The sequence below is a fragment of the Balaenoptera borealis genome (genome assembly GCF_965194805.1).
Source record: "Balaenoptera borealis genome assembly, chromosome: 3".
Lineage (NCBI taxonomy): Eukaryota > Metazoa > Chordata > Mammalia > Artiodactyla > Balaenopteridae > Balaenoptera > Balaenoptera borealis.
Genome location: NC_138866.1, coordinates 140,651,139 through 140,663,916, shown reverse-complemented (window position 1 = coordinate 140,663,916; position 12,778 = coordinate 140,651,139). Strand labels below are relative to the sequence as shown.

Sequence of the window (12,778 nt, the reverse complement as noted above, 5' to 3'; positions counted from 1 at the left end):
GTAGAGTATTTCCAAATATATTTGAATTGGGTTATTGCATCTTTACCTCAGCCCACATACCAAACCCTGTCTCTGCTCTCTCCTTTCTGCACATTTCTAGGAATGTAGGACAGTTTGTCCCCTCTCAGACATGACCACTGTACTGTCAACTAACTCTGTTGTATGACAAGCTCCTCTTCACCTGCAAGACTCTGCTCAAACACCATTTCTTTTCTGTAACTCTTCATGTTTTCCTGACACAAAGAATTAATCATTCTACCCTGTTCTGATCCCTTATAATGTTTCACGTACCTTTATAGTGACATTTACCATTCAGTGTTATTTTACTATTGGTACTTATTTTCAAAAAATCTTCCATAATAAGCTATGAAGGCAGAAATTTTAATATATGTTTGAATTTTTTGTGCCCATCATGGCGCCTGCTAGTTGTCTAGTAGGTGCTTTGACAAAAGTCTGGATTTCATTTTTTTAAAATAAATTTATTTATTTATTTATTTATGGCTGCGTTGGGTCTTTGTTGCTGTGCGTGGGTTTTCTCTAGTTTCGTGGTGGTGTGCAGGCTTCTCATTACTGTGGCTTGTCTTGCTGCGGAGTGTGAGCTCTAGGCGCACGGGCTTTGGGCTCAGTAGTTGCGGCACACGGGCTTAGTTGCGCTGCGGCACGTGGGATCTTCCACCCGTGTCCCCTGCATTAGCAGGTGGATTCTTAACCACTGCGCCACCAGGGAAGTCCAGAAGTCTGGATTGAATCTTCAAATTTGAGGCACATGAGTCCCTTGGGTTTGGCCACTCATGAATATGACATATTGACATATTTATATTTATTGGTTGTTGCTACTACTTTAGGAGTTGGCTATGGATATTATGCCATCTTAAAATCAGATCCTATTGGATCTCGGCACTAAAAGTTTCTTAATAGGCTTCTGATCCGTGTACTTCTTTTGGTTTAGCACAGCGCTTCTTAAATTTTTTGTTCCAAAAATTCTGGTCTCTGATGCATGCAAAATATCTGCATATATTGATAAAGTGTCCATGGACTTTCCAAAATCTACTCAAGAGATAGGCTTACTTAGAAGTCTCTGATGGAGAAGAATCTTTTAGAAAGAGGACTCTTTTTTATCATTGATATTCTTTCTTTTTAATTAATTTTTATTGGAGTATAGTTGTTTTATGAGGACTCTGTCTTGATTTTTCTGCTACGTGACTTATCTACGGGAAAGATAGGCTTACGAATGGGGAAGCCAGTTTTCATGATTTGTATTTTTATTGCCTGGGACTAATATGTGAGGCACTGAAATCAGCATGATCTTCAGGTGGTCATATGTTTTAATAGGACTGGTTTAAGTCATTGCTTCCATGGTAACTTGGCGGCAAGAGAAACCCACACTCTCTTCATATCCATTACCCATTTATACTGAGGCGTAATTCCTGATGGATAGAAGCCCAGCTAGAGTGCCTGGGTTTCAATCCTGGCTCCATTAAGGGGCGCGACCTTGGGCAAGTCACTCAGATACTTTCAGTTTCGGTTTCCTCATCTGTAACATGGGAATAATAAAAATTGCCATGGGGGATAAGATCACAATATGACACATCGTAGAACATCAAAGATTTATGCAGAGGGCTTGGCTTGGTTCCTGGTGCAGCCTGAAAAAGTAGCCATTTATAATGATTACTTTTATTTGATGCTCTCTTTTATTTGATGCATTGAGTTGGTTCTCCTAGGCTTGGTTTTTTTCAATTTATTTTTAAACTGAAGTATAGTTGATTTACAACGTTGTGTTAATTTCTACTGTATAGCAAAATGATTCAGTTATACACATAGATATTCCTTACTAGATTTGGTTTTGATTTATATTTCATACATTTGATAAGTGTTAATATTTGGTGAAAAGGAATGCTGTGATTTTGAATATTTAAAATTGCCATTCTTTACAACAACACACATCCTGTATGCCAAATGATTTTTGGAATGAAATATCAGTAGGAAAAAAGGCCAACCACTTACTTAGAGATCAATGCTTGTTAAATTTTAAGAAGTTAGGATTAGAAGGTTACTTCATATGAAACTTTTGTCTGATGTCTTTTGTGTTTTCTTGAAACACAAAAGTAACTAAATACATTAGTAAATGATTAGTGTCCTAATTCTTTTAGTTTTTCTTAACCCTTTGATTGTTCAGTAGGCAACAGGAGGTGAAAACAAATTCTAGTCTTAGTTCTCATATGATATCAGAGAAACTGACTGAGAAAATATATTCGAATTGGTATTTAAACACTTTTGAATATGTATCATGTGCCAGCTACTGCCTTTGTATGTAATGTCTCAATTTTCATAAATCTGTTAGACAGATCTTATTACTTGATTTCAGAGGTGAGGAAATGAAGGCCTGGGGAGGTTATAAAAAGATTATGTTGTAAAAAGATTCTTTTTCTATTGAATTAACATTAATTTGGCCTTCTGTCTTGTTTTGCTGATTTCAGGTGAACTGGATTGAAGGAGGGCTGAGTCATTGACATGGTAGATCAGTTCTCTCATTTGAACAGCAGGGTTTTTACAGCCTGCTTTGTCAGGAAAAACATTCCTGAGACTATCGCTTTTTGTTTAAAACAGAAATCATTGTGTTGAATGCTTCTGATTTGGCTGTAGAGCAAGCAAGCACATGCCCTCCAGAAATATCAAGAAAGGAGAAGCTTACCGCATGGCAAACTGCCTCCACTTCTCATCCAAAATAGAACTCTGGCTGAGGTAATGTCAAAGTCTGTTTCACATTTCTTTGGTGGGGCTTACAGATGATCTCTTTAGGATAATCTCTTTGGAGCAACATCATTTGCCTAAATATTAATTTGATACTATTCTACATTTTGTCATTGTTAAAGCACTTGAAAAGGTAGCTTTCTATAATGGAGCTAGAAGCATTTTTATTTGTGTGTGATGGGTTAGAGCAGTGGTTCTCAACAAGGGGTCCATTTAGCCCCTTGGGACATTTGTCAATGTCTGGAGACATTTTTGCTTGTCCATAACTGGGGGTTGCTACTGGCATCTAGTGAGTAGAGGCAAGAGATTCTGCTAAGCGTCCTCCAGTGCCCAGGACAACACCCGCCCTCAACAGAAAATTATCTGGTCCAAAGTGTCAGTAGTGCCAAGAAACAATGGGTTAAATTCAATTGCCTTAGAATCGCTCCCATATTTCAAATCTGAGCCCATTTAAAAATATTTCTCCCTTCCAGCACAAGCAGAGTTAATGTGGTGTTGAATTCTGTGGCTTTATCTCAACTTCCAAGTCTGAGATGATCAATGCCTCGAATTCTTTCCTTGCTGTCAGTTATTGACTTTCTCTCAGTCTCTGGTATCCAAGCTCTTGTTGCTGGGGGATGCTTGTAGGATGGTGCGGGAGACGAAGGAGAGCTTGCACCATTTCCTACCTCCCTGAAACGTGCCTTTAACTAGATAGAGAAAAATTATCTAATAAAATAAATTTACCACTAGGCCAATGAAGAGATTCTGGAGACAGGAGTAGATGATCTTGCTGATAAGAATTAGAAATATGACTTGAATATCTTTGAGGAAATAATTTATTTATGCAGTGGATAAATTCCTCTCAAGTCATTTAAAAATATGATTGTTGCATTCTTAAGACGAAGAATCCCCCATTTACCTGCCAAACAGTCTGGGTGTTTCCACTGGTATTCCATCTTCAATCTTCAGTACAATAAATGAAATATGATGCTTGTGTGGTTATTTTGTATCAAATTTCAGTCTGATTTCTCAAACCTTGTCTACATTCATGTATTTAATTAACAAACTAATTTTTAAAACCATGTTTTTGATGCCTAATATCAATACATTTCAGTACTCTCTCATCTCCTGAGCAATGCAAATGTGAACAGAATATGGTTCTTGTGCTTGAAAAACTGATTAAGTTTAGTGGAAAAAGAAGACTTTTAAGCAGATATTTACAATTAATGGGGTCAGTGCTATACAAGGAGAAATGCAAAGTGCTCTGGGAACACACATGGGACAAATTATGTTTTGGGAATTGAGAAAAAATTTATGCACAAGGTAATAAATGTGTTGCATATTGAAGAATGAATAGGAGTTTTCTGGACAGAAGAGTGACAGTCAGAGGCAAGAAGATATTAAAGAGCATGGATTGATTGATGTTCTGTGGCAGGAATATGACCTGAATAGGAATGAATGGCATGAGATGAAGCTGGAGATTTTTCTCCTAAATATGATGAGCTCTTTGGGGGAAGGAGATCTGTCCTATTCTTCTTTGTATCCCTGGTGCCTGGGACAGTGCCAGGCACATAGCATCTCACAGCATCAGCAGCAGTAGCAACATGAACACAGCAAGGGATTGTAGATTGTGTGCTCCAAGTCTCTAAGCAGAGAAACAATATGGTTAGAGTTGAAGGTACAGGGAGAGGGTAGATAGGAACAGAAGTAGGAAGTCTCATCCTAAGGAAACTGTAATCAGGGCAAGTTGTCATAAGGACCACAGCAAAAGAAAAGAATGGAAGAAAAGGGATTCTAGAGATACTTGGTAGGTAAATCTAGTAGAACTTGGTGAACAAACGAAATTGAAGAGTGATATAAGTGGTAGTTGGAGGCGTTATCTTTCATAGTGTACGCAGAGTATACTTAGAACAATCTAGTTTTCAGAATGTCATATTTGAGGGAGCACCTTCAGATGCTGTGGATAAGCAGTGCTCTGGTTGAGAAATATTGGCCTGAAGATTTGCTGGCTCCCATGGTGATTGTCTCCCATGCTTTGTCTTCAGAAACCTTGGCTACTGGCTTCTGAACCATCTTGCTTGGCGTTGGCATCTCTGTGACCTCCCAGGATGGGTCTTGGCCTTACCGTCCCTTTGCCATCCTGGCCCACCACTCCCAACTTTAATCACAGACTCAGACAGTTGCCTGATCTCTAGATTCTGGCAACAGCCTGCCTACTTGTTCTTCTTGCCCTCACCAAACTCACTGACCAAGCACATCACACAAGAAGAGGTGAGTGAATCTTTTCCTTACTTTGATGGTAAAGTCAGCATTCCTTTTACATTCCAATGACCACAGGAAAGTGTGTAGTCTTTCTTGGTATCCATGGGGGATTGGTTCCAGGACTCTCAGGCGAGGATTCCAAAATCTGTGGATGTTCAAGTCCCTTATATAAAATGATGGTAGTACAGTTGGCCCTCCGCCTCTGTGGTATCACATCTGCGGAGACGGTGAGCCGGTTGTATTTTAACACAATAGCCCTAATCTATTTTCCTCCTTAATAAGATATACAACAATTTCTTAACATGTCTATTTCTACCAAATTAAGTTTTGAGAACCATTCTTGTTAGTAACACTGATCTAGGATATTTTCGTGATATGAAATTAACTTTGGCATGTACAACAAAAAGAATAACAAATTCTACATAGACCACCTTTGCTGTGAGACTTACATTTCTGAGTCTCTCAGGAAATAGAGCACAGCAGCTCTGACTGTCTTCACATTTTTATATTTGATGGTGCCAGTAGATTTTCTCAACATTTATGCTAAAAGGGACATACTTAGTGAGTTCCTTAAATGCAGGATGATTCTGATTTTATTTGTGGAATAGCTCCTCCTTTAGCATGGCTTAGTACAACAGAATGCATCTGAGACCTGCTATACTGTTTAAAATTAGGAAGTTTCATGCAGCATATTGCCACATGGACTGCATCATTTGGGAAAGTACACAGTCCAGTGAGATCTAGGTTTGACTTCCTGGTCTACCACTTTCTTGATGCAAGATACATAACTTCCTTATGCCTCAGTTTATAAAATTAGCATCCCAGAGTTGGTGTGAGTATAAAACGAGGGAGTGTATTGAAAGTATCAGCAGGTAGATAGGTCCTTCAACAGAAGTTAGAGGTTCTGGCTCAAGGTCTGGCTCATGTTCAAGGAACACCAAACCACAGAAATGCCCTCATCCCCTGTTAATGCATCAAAAATTTAAGCTAGTCAGTCAATCTGGCACGAAGTGGTCATAAAGATATATATTTTCCAATTTTAGTCTTTTTATACATGGAAATTGGGTAGACATGGAACCCAGGGACTTACAGTTAATAATAAATAGTTCAGTCCATGGCTTACAAGGCAGAGTTGGGGCCAGGTTGTGAAGAAGGGGCAACGGAAGACTGGACATATTTGAACATAGTCCATATACTGTTAACCAACCTCTGCACAGAACCAGGTTCCTTCCGTTTGCTCTTTATGACCACCCTGCAAGGATATACTGATTCAGTTTACATATGAAATAACACAAGCTTAAAGAAGTTAAGTAACTTTCCAAGATCACTTGGCCAGTGAGGATGGATAGCTGGGTTTGGTTTCAAGTCTCATGCCTTTCCAATGTTCCATGCTGTTTTCCAGGGACTGGAAAGGAGCCCGTTTGTAGATACTGAAAACAGGAGGGATTTTTGAAATCTCTTCTCCCAGGAGGTAGGCTGTCTGCGTTGGCTATGTCGATAGAAAGGAGGACAGATTCAACCATGGGGCAGTCAATCTAAGTCTTCTGGAAGGCTCTGCCTGTCATCCCCAGGAGCCCTGCTCAGTCTCTGTCATCCTTGTCCCCATGGGCCCTGCCCTGCTCCCGGCTGAGGAAGGGTCTTGTCTTTATAGGGTGGGTCAGTGGTACTCAGTCAGCGAGGTAGGGACATTACACAACTGGGTTGCTGATTCTTAACGCTAACATTTGGTTTACAGTTACTAGAGTTTTCTATGAGAATTCTAGGCTGGTCTGGTTAATATTTATCTATTGCCTCATTTTAAGAAGGGACTTAAGCAGGTTTTAGAGTATAATAATAGCAATAGCAGCAGATTAAATGGCTATAATGGGAAAATAAAATGAAGGCGGGATTAAATCAACACAAAATGCACACCTCAAAGACACATCATTGAGTACCATGAATGTTGGCATAGAAAGGTCCCAGGGAGCCTGTTGCTGAGATTTCTGATCTAAGCTGATACCAGATGAGGCTCTGACCTGGAGACTCTACCTGCTTGTCACATCCTTGGAACAGGTCATGCCTTATCTGCTGGTACATGTTCTGGATGTTGGACTATGCAGAATTCTGCCAGGTCATCATTTCCAAATGGCTTTATGGGAGAGGATGTGTTGAAGGAGAGTAACAACTAAGAAAGCCTAGGTACGGGGCATTGTGAGGGCAGTCATAGGTTGTATTGCTGTGTCAGAATTCTGGGTCAGAAGCAAACTATCCTGCTGCCTCAAAGCATGGCACTGTAGGCATGAACCAGTGTCCTATTTATAGGGAGCTAGTCTATCCTAGTGGTTAGGAACATAGATTATAAGAAAAGTAAGACAGGTTGAATCTACTTAGTAGTTGAGTCACCTTAGGTAAGTTGTTTAATTTCACCTCTCAAAGACAGAGCTGTTTTCCATGTTATATACCTTACTGTAAAGTTCCATACAAACACAGTTTAGAGCAAAAACACTTATAATGGCTATTTTTAAACACAAGTTAATGTTAGAAAGTATAGATACATTTCCAGACACCCATTCTCCAAGAGTTTGATTCATCAACACTGCCCAGAATTGATTAAATGTTATTTAATAAGCTTGACATAAGTCATAAAGAAACAACAAGAGGCTTTGTCAATCACTCTTAGCTAAAAAATGTTAACTCTTGATCCGATGCAGGAATTATGGCACTCAGACCACCTAGATAAAAGTACAACCTAGAGAAAGAAGTGAATTAGGGATGAGAGTGAAGAGGAAGGCAGAGTGGTTGAGGATCCCTATATTCATCTCCTCCAACTTCTTGGCATTCAGGAAGGCAGATGCAGATGTGGGGGTGCGGGGAGGTGACAGATTTTATTCAGTCTGAAGATTGCTTCCTTTTGAAGCTTTTCTTTGAGACAGAAAATAATGAATGTCACTTCAACTTCTTTTTACTATGAGCGTTCCTGTCCCTGGGATACCATTTTAAAAATATACTATGACAATGTATTTTATTCTCCTTAAATTATGTCCAAAGGGCAACTCATCTACCTAAAACATTAATTTGCTCAGGGTACACTTAGACCAAAGAGATCAGTGCTCACTTTTGAGTTTCAGAACAGGTTTTCTTGAGTCTTCATTGAAAGCTAGGGTCTGTTGAAAGAGAAAATGGTTATTTAAATTCCACTCTTCTTCATAATCATACCAAGAGCCAAGACACAGTACAGAGAGAAGCAAATAGAAGGTTTAAGGGAATGTCTTACTAGATAGGAAATGGTAGAAAGTTCTTTTACCATGGGAAAGAGGAGTCTAGTTAATGGAGGCAAGAATTAGAACGCAAAAGCTAGGGTGAAAATTCTTGTGGGGTTGCTCAGAGGGACCCCGTGGCTCTATCACTTGGAAGAAAGTGGGAAAGACAGATTGAGGAGGGAAGCCAAAAGTAAAGGATTGGGAGAAAAGAGGACACTGGTGTCCTACTACCTGTTCCCCTCTTCCTATTTGAATTCTGGGGAGAACACTTAGCCGAATGCCCCAGGCCAGTGTGATGATGTGGTCATGGGTGAATACTAATGGATTTGGGAAGGTTAGGCAGAGAGAATCTGAGCTAGTTCCCATGACCTGTGTTGGGTATGTAAGAAATCCATATCTGAGATCCTCAGAGTCAGGAGGCCTACAAAGTAGTTGAGAATTATGATTTTGTATCCTATACAAATATAAACAGTATGAGTTCCAAACAAGTGTTGGCCTCATAACCTGGATTCCCTGAACTGACTTCTTTCCCGGTAACTGTAAAGATGACCTTAGAGACTGTGTGTATATGTGTAAGGACTGCTTTATATACTGTACGCAGTGTGTGTTCAGAATAGATCTAGTATTGAGCAAGGAGTCAATCAATGATATCTGATATTATCGTTGCTAATGCAGACTGGGCGTTGGTTTGCAGGAGGAGGCAGATTTGGAAAGCACCAGTGTGGTTTCTCATCCAGGAACATCTGCAAATATCTTAGGTTAAGATATTCTGGCTTGGTTGTGCAGTAGGCATAATAAGATGTGGTTGTGTGAAGGATGCTTTCATAGGTGCAGCCGTGAGAGTGGCATCACATCCTGAGATAGGCCAGGCCAGTGTAAACTCATGGACATTGTTGGCCCCAGATTGTCATATTATGGCATCCTGGGAGTCAGTGGGACTGCACTTTGGAAAAGGGATTGAGGGGAATGGATAGATGGAGCTGACTCTCCTGCAAGGAAGAATTTGTGGACCAAAAAAGCAAGTTAGACGAAGTCAGGGTAAGGTTGTCTTTCTATAGTCTGAGATTAACTGAGGGGAGAGACCATGTTTACTTGGTCTTCTGGTCCCCAAAAGCTCACACAGTACCTGGTATATATTAGGCCCTCAATTAATGTCTGTTGAAAGACATTATGTCCCATCTATGTATTACATGCATAAGAAACTTGAGGAATGTCGGGAGCTTTCCACCGAAATTCAAGGGTGATATTTAATGTATTTCTTGGTCTAGGGCCAAGTTCTGCAGAATAAAATCTCAACACTTGACCCTCTGCTACTGATAGATGTGATTTTAAAAAGAACTTAGAGATTTTTAAAGTCTCACTGAGAAGAAAAGAAGAAAGTTTTTAAAATGAAAGATTCATTCATAGAATATGTGTATTATTTGTTTGGTTCATCTCAGTGCCTGGGAAGTTGTAAGTTTTTAATAAGTATTCATTGAATTTAAATCATTTAATAGGAGCTTCCCTGGTGGTGCAGTGGTTAAGAATCTGCCTGCCAATGCAGGGGACACGGGTTCGAGCCCTGGTCCAGGAAGATCCCACATGCAGCGGAGCAACTAAGCCCGTGTGCCATGAGTGCTGAAGCCCATGCGCCTAAAGCCCGTGTTCTGCAACAAGAGAAGCCACCACAATGAGAAGCCCACGCACCACAACGAAGCCCCAACGCCGCAACTAGAGAAAGCCCGCGTGCAGCAACAAAGACCCAACGGAGCCAAAAATAAATAAATAAAATTTTAAAAGTAAAATAAATCATTTAATAGATGATTCTGTAGCACCTGGTGTGTGCCAGACCATTGTGCCAGGTGCAGACATACTCCCTTCAACAGGGAGCTCAGGGTCTAGTGAAGGAAACAGGCAAATAAAGAGATAATGAGTGCGTAAGTGGTAAGTGTCATGACAGAGCAATAAATGGGATTTTTATGAGAGTGGTACTCTTCTTCCATGTCAGAGACCATCAAATGTGGCTGAATGCTACCTACATGTGTCTCATTAGGTCCTTTCTGTGTTGGTCAAATCAGCATTAAAAATTTTTTCTTTTCATCGGTCATCATCATTTACAAATAAGTTTTATTTTCCTGTAAAAATCTGAATTACTGGCTTTCTTTGAAAATGTGGCAGCTCTGCCAATCCTGGGTCCATATTTCCATGTGGCAATGATTTGGCTACTGAGCGATGGAGGCTCCATTTAGATGGGGCATGTGCTCCCCAAACCATACTCTACTGGCCCCTCAACACTGAGGCTGTCAGTGGGCCCTCACAGTCATACCTGCAGTGCTGTTTTCATGGCATAGAATTAAGAGGAAGTATCTTCTGTATCTATTCACACTGGAATAATGGAAGATACATTGAGAGGGTATTATGTTTCATGCAAGAAAGAAGAAAGCAAATTTCTTTGTAGATATGAAACACATTCCTAGGTGTTTAAGGTACAAATTAATTGTATCTATGCAAAGTGATGTAATTTAAGAATTCTTTATGAAATAACCACATTGAGAACCATGGGCCAAACTGAAAGTAAAATTACTGAAATTTCAACAGGTTTTACATTTCAATGAAAATAAATTAAGATGTTGTAAATTCAGTAAGAATGAAGATACTTTGGAGGCATTGAAGTTTTTATGAGATAGCAAGTTTATCAGAAAGGATCTTCTGGGTGCAGTAGAAATCATGTGCCATGAACAGACATAAACATGTACAACCAGAAACATTGCTACTTAGTGTGCTGAATGTTTGAGAACCAGGACCAACTTCACAGGCAGGGCTCCATGCTTAGGGTTTAATGCCCCTTGGTTACTGTCTTAAAATTCTTAATAATTTTATCTTTGAATTTGTGCTTTGTTCATGAAGTCTGATGGGACAATGGAGCGTGCCCCAGGTCTGCAGCCTCAACCCACGTGCAGTTGCATCTCTAGCACCTCACTGCCTGCATTCCTGGGAAGGATGCTCAGCCACGTACTTCCCCACTTCCTGGTGCCCCAGACCTTGCCTGGACCCTGCTCCTCATCCCCACCTCATGACTACTGCCACCGTCTCCCCCTAGTGGGGGTCTGGGCATTGATGTGTGGACAGTCAGTGCTGGACAAGCATGTCCTCCTCCTATCTTGGAGCCGGGCATGGTGGTGGCTGTCTCCGCCCTGGGCTAGCAGTGCCAGGGTGTTGTTGGTGGGTGACTTGGCAGGAGTGACCCTCTCATCTATCCTTAGTCTGTCATGTCCTGGACGAGAGATTGCAATGCCCCTGGGGGTTGCCCATCTGCCATGACTTGGGGTGGTAAACTCACGGTAAGAGAAGATACCTTCCGCAACCATGGTTGGGGCATGGTGTGCTGGTCCAGCAGCGTGTGGGAGGCAGTCGGTGGATCACATACAAGCATGTACACATATGCCTGCTCATGATGTCACAGGGCAGGGTCTGTGAGAGTCTATTTTGCTTGCCTCTTCTTCACTCTGTTGGCAAAGGTAAGAGTCATGCCCTGGGATTATGGGGATGGCTGAACACATGACACTTGACACAAGACAAATGAGATTGACAGCAGTTATTAGTCATCTGTACTCACAGCTCCAGGGAGGAAGAAGTCACGTGCCACACAGGGCCACAGAGGAGTTGCACTTGGGAAGAGAGTAAATAAGCAGAGGCTGTGAGAGCAGGCTTTGTAGTAACAAGAGGTAGAGGTGACCCCTGATTTCCACGGGAGGATGGAATTGGCTGGTTTGAATAATTCTGCGGGCTGGCAGGGGACTGAAACCTGCTTCTCAGGAACAAGCAGGCCCTGTGTCGGGGCCCCATGATAAGGAGGGGTGTTTGGCGAGGGGACCTTATCTGCAGGAGCAGAGTGGGGAGGGGAACTTGTCATTATGCCATCTGAGGCTCTCTTGGCTTCAGATGTCAAGACAGCATGTAATATTGAATCTTAATTTTAGGTCTTACACCATACGGTCTGCACTTGCCTCATGAGTCTGCCTGTGCCTGAAGAAAAGCAGCATTAAATAGCAAATAAAATCATCTTGACAGGACACGTAGAGGGAGTTGTGGGGAAAGAGAGACAGAGACAGAGACAGCATGAGACTGGGGAGAAATGAAAAAGCTTCATACTTTAATACCTTTAATGTCACTTTTTTGCTGCTTTGAGAACAAGGGGCCTTGCATTTTCATTAGGCATTGGACTCCACAAATTGTGTAGCTAGTCCTGCTGAGAATTTAGAGAAGTTGTGTGAACTAGTAAACGGGGTCCATGTTGCTTACTTCCATTACCTATTTGACCCTGCAGGTATTTGAGTTTGGGGCTGTGACACATAGGATGCACCTTGAAATGAACTGTTAAATGTGCAGTAAAGGTCCCTGATGATCTATTTGCGGTCTGTGAAACCCTGGAAATTAGGTAATCTCCTGTTTCTCCTGGGGTACAGTGTCTCTATTCCCAACAATAATTCTGATTCTCCATTTGATCATTAACATGTAAATGTGAGTCATAAAGCACTGAAGTGAATCCTTGATTATTGCCATTT

The 12,778-nt window shown here is 41.1% G+C and overlaps 1 long non-coding RNA gene across 2 annotated transcripts in view; it reads left to right on the top strand.

Annotated features, from left to right (window-relative positions):
• Positions 1 to 11,615, top strand: part of LOC309627201 — a 49,031-nt gene extending 37,416 nt beyond the window's left edge. Inside the window, exons 2-5 of one of the 2 annotated variants that reach the window (XR_014243583.1) lie at positions 2,478 to 2,742; positions 4,779 to 5,004; positions 6,398 to 6,466; positions 9,731 to 11,615. This is a non-coding gene — a long non-coding RNA (uncharacterized lncRNA). The remainder of the gene's footprint in view (positions 1 to 2,477; positions 2,743 to 4,778; positions 5,005 to 6,397; positions 6,467 to 9,730) is intronic. The other variant, XR_014243582.1, reaches the window with a different exon arrangement.
• Positions 11,616 to 12,778: the final 1,163 nt, after the last annotated feature.